This window comes from Xyrauchen texanus, chromosome 5 (genome assembly GCF_025860055.1).
Source record: "Xyrauchen texanus isolate HMW12.3.18 chromosome 5, RBS_HiC_50CHRs, whole genome shotgun sequence".
In the NCBI taxonomy this organism is placed as follows: Eukaryota; Metazoa; Chordata; class Actinopteri; order Cypriniformes; family Catostomidae; genus Xyrauchen; species Xyrauchen texanus.
Window position 1 is genome coordinate 16,872,361 of NC_068280.1, and position 4,330 is coordinate 16,876,690.

The following is a 4,330-nucleotide window of genomic DNA, read 5'->3' on the forward strand; positions in this document are numbered from 1 at the left end:
CAAAAATAATTCCTTTTTTTAAAACTTACTTGGCAATAAATATCTTTCTGATTCTGATTAGGTTTTAAAATAGATATTTAATACAGGGTATGAACAATTTAGCAGAATAAGTTGAGACTTTTCACCAATGCCTGTATCAGTGAAAGACATCTGCAACATGGCCAAAATATCGGGTACACTTTATTTTTTATTAATTTGCAACCATGGTGATATCTATCATAAACATGAAAATCCCTGTTTTGACGTGAAGGATAAACTCAATGAAAAGCGAAATTATCCTCTGGTTTCACAGTTGCGCAGAAATTTCGTTTATGTCTAAATTTTTTCCAACCTCGATTTTTTTTGTTATTTTACCTTTTACAGGTTTTGCAATTATGACCTGTACAAATGTTTAAGAAAGTGTTAAAGTCCCTGTAAAGGCAATAAAAAAAATCTAAACGCATTATAAATGTTAAAAATGTATTGCTAAAACACATGACAAAGACTGAACTGTGAAGTTCCGCTGTCGCCATATCTGTTTCCGGTTTACTTGCGCGTCGCCCAAAATGTCTTTTTACTCGATGTCTCCAGAATCTTCCGAAAATACTGGCGTCAGCGATGTTCATCGCATTGTTGATGCCTGGTCCCCTGCTCCGACAAGCAAGAGGGACAAGGGCTTTAAACTCTACATATCGAGTTATCTGCACAACTACAAGGGTAAGTATTTTAATCTAATGTGGTGTGCCGGCAGATAGCGGCTAAGCTAGTTCGCCACGTGTTCATTTTTAATGTAACGTTAGTATAGAAGCTTGTTTTTTCTTAGTTTTAAAGCAGACTGTTTGTTAATTTTTGTGATAATTGTGATATCAATTATATTAACTTGGTCTCCTCTCAGTTTCTAATAAAGATCAGGACACCGGTGAAGTCACTGTCAGGGCATTGTGTTACAGGTCCATGAGAAAAGCAGATAAACCTCACAGTTTGAGTGTATGGTGAAGCTAGAATTAATAAGACCGCAGTTATAGGCTTGTTACTTTAATAGCCCGATGTTCCTGGGGACTCGGCTAAGGTTATTCATGTTTAATGTAACTCAAATCAAATGAAAACAGTTATTGTAGGCAGGTAAGTTTCCCTAGCTGGTCCCCTCTGTGTAAAATGCGTTCTTATTCAAGTTTTCAACTCAGTCATTCGTTTAAGATGCAATCTTGTGTTATAAGTATTAGGCTATCATGATTATACAGTGAGCAAGCTATATAAATAAGTATTTAATATAATAAAAGTGTAGAGCAACAACCGAGGGTGTAAGGTAAAGGCTGAATATTGTAGATTTATTACAATATGTTGCATGTTTGAATTAAAATACCTGTGGATATGCAACTTCCCACTAATGAAAGTTTTATTCAAAAGGAGCACACTCTACAAAGGCCTGACTGGAGGTTTGCCTGATCTATCCGTCCTTCAGGTGAGTAGGGATATAACAATAGCACATTTCACTGTACAGTATGATATATCAACCAAAATCTGTATACCAATATTTCATTTTCTTTTTCCTCCCTTTTACAAACAAATATTCTGCTTCAAAGAAAAAAAATGAAATTGATGTTATCATAAGGGTTCTTCATTATGAACTTGTATGCCATGCATAACATACTGTGGATAGAAATTACAGGGAAAGTTACTGGTATGATAATTGTGGTTATATTATATTACTATTATATTTAGTGTATTGCTAATCAATATATTGTTACTTCCCAGATGACAGCGGCTCACTTCAAGAGCAGGTGAAGCAAGTTGGGACAATGTTGAAGACATTTGCTCGCACTGGGCAATCAGGTACAACTTGCAAACAACACCTGTGGTTGTTGGTTTAATTCCCACTGGGGCCACCTGTACATGTAGTAGACCTAGATATAAATGTCATAGTTTAGTAGTTGAAGGACCAGGACTGACTACTTTATTCTTTTATTCTGGGAACCCCTGTAGGTGCAGATCAAACCCTAATGCTGCGACGTCTTGGAATTTGGCGATGTTGTGCGTAGCATGGACGACAAAATGCTATGCTGCAACGTTTCAGTGCCAATGTGTCTGTTGGAGAGTTATCCCTGCCAGGGGATCTGTTACTCCCCCCTAGACACCCAGGAAGATTTGGCGTTGCTTGACAACAGTTTGAGGCAGGATAAAGAGCTCCAGCAACGATTTGTAAGTGTGCCGATTTCATTTATAACGGTATAGGGTAATCTAAAAAGTAAAATTAAGATCGTACACTGCATATTCTACAGTCTGAATCCACAGCCTGTCACATTTTAAATTTATGAGAAGCTTCAGAGAAATGTAATTTGTAACATGTTTTTTTTGTATTTTCAGCTTCGGTTTTTGGCAATCAAATGTGGGAGGGACCTAAAGACAACCGTGTGGCTGAATGCTTCAGAGTATCTTCTCTAATCACCTTTCCATCAATACAACCTGGACTGGTGTAGGGGATAAAGCATGTTTTAGAGACATGTTCCTGAAGACCATTGTTCAAAGTAAGTTGGATATTTTTTTATATTTAAGTAGATGTGTATGACCTTATGCCATTCAAATGGAATGACAGATCTTTATTTTCTACAGGAGCCATCCGGAAGAACCCGGCAACACAGGATGCCACTGATGAGGCAATCCAGGTTAACGTTACCTGAAAGGAGCATCTGAACATGAAGGTGGAAAAAGGCGCAGCACAGCTGAGAGGGACCCACAGCCGACCCCTTAAACCTAGGCTGACTACTGACACCCCAGCATCACTGACAACTGGAACCCTTTCTTTATCCTGCAGTCAGTAACATCAAGACCCCTAAAAAAGCCTGCTAAAAGTGTCAGACTACACTCACCCAATCCACACCGTTCACTGTGGAAATTGCTCTTTTTTTTTTTTTTTCTTCTCGTGACCCTGCTTTGAGGGCAGCTCCTTGGATGAATATGGGATGGTTTGTCCTTTTATACAGGCACACGAGGAATCACTGAAGATATGCTAATTTGCACTGCCTCATTCTGGAGGTCGGGGAAAACCGGTGATTCTTAGCCCACTACGCCACACAGTCCCCAACCTCTCCAGACATTCTGATTGGCTGTGTTCTCTACAGCCAGATTTTCTGCTGTTAATTATATTTCTTCCCACTTGTTGTCATGCGTAAGTTGAATGTCAAAATGTATATTATACCCGTTATCCTGCACATTCCTTGATACCAAAGAGCTCAATTATTTCATATACAATTTGCTGCTTATTTCATCGTTACAGTGCTTAACTATTCTATTTTTAAATATAGCTTGTAAATCCTAGATTATACATCTAATGCTTGATATTTGCACATTATCTGGTATCAAATATTCTACTTACCGTGACTTTAGTATTGGCTTATTTCATTCCGTCAGTGCTTAACAATTCTATTATAGTTTGTAAATCCTATTTCATACCTCTGATACTTGATATTGCACATTAACTAGTACCAAAAATTATACTTTCATTCCATCACAGTGCTTAACTGTTATTCTATTGTTAAATATAGCTTGTAAATCCTTGTGCCACAGGTCAGCATTGTAGTTATAATGGTATATTCTACTCCAGAGCTTTACTCTAAATTATTACCACTTAACCTATTGTTAGAAATGACTTGTAAATATGATGTTGTACCTCAATTTATTTGGTATCCTGCACTTTCTTTGGTACCAAATATCCTCATTGCTTTTGTTTACTGGTAATTCTTTTCATCCCAGAGCTGACCTCTTTATATTATTAACAATTATTGTAAGTGTTACAATAGTGTTTTTTAAAAACAAAAAGAAATTGGAAACCTGCATGTTCTTTTGTGTGTGTGTGTGTGTATATATAATGTTTGTATTTTTCTGTTATTTATATTTCAGTGATCTGACATCTTGTTTCAATGACAGTTACTGAAATGTGGAATTAAAACGCCAAATGGAAATTTGTCTGGTTTGATCAATCATTATTCTTGATAAACTGCATGCTATAAATATATATATATATATTTGAGAGATGAAGGACAGCAGCGACCACACCTTGCAGTGCTGGGTCGTCTGACATCTGAGGAGCTTCAGCTCCGGCCACGTGGGGTGATTGGCGACTAATTTTACTGGGGCAGTACAAATGCTTGCGACACAGTAGCTCTGAAAGCTTGTTGAGTTACAGTTGCTGACACGAACGCACAGGTGAGAGGCTTCAACCTGTGGATTACGAGTTACTGTTATGTAATTTCACTGCATTCTCTCCTTAGTGGATGTCACTAATGTTACCTGACACCACTCTGTAAAATCTAGGTGAAAGCACTGAGGCTTTGAGCAGACTATTGTAAACTTA

General features: G+C 37.5%; 1 long non-coding RNA gene across 1 annotated transcript; it reads left to right on the forward strand.

The window, feature by feature from the left end:
• Positions 1 to 1,609: 1,609 nt before the first annotated feature.
• Positions 1,610 to 2,391, forward strand: LOC127643608 (uncharacterized). Its single transcript, XR_007970540.1, has 3 exons — positions 1,610 to 1,812; positions 1,963 to 2,178; positions 2,344 to 2,391. It is a non-coding gene; the product is annotated as an uncharacterized LOC127643608 (long non-coding RNA).
• The last annotated feature ends 1,939 nt before the right edge of the window (positions 2,392 to 4,330 follow it).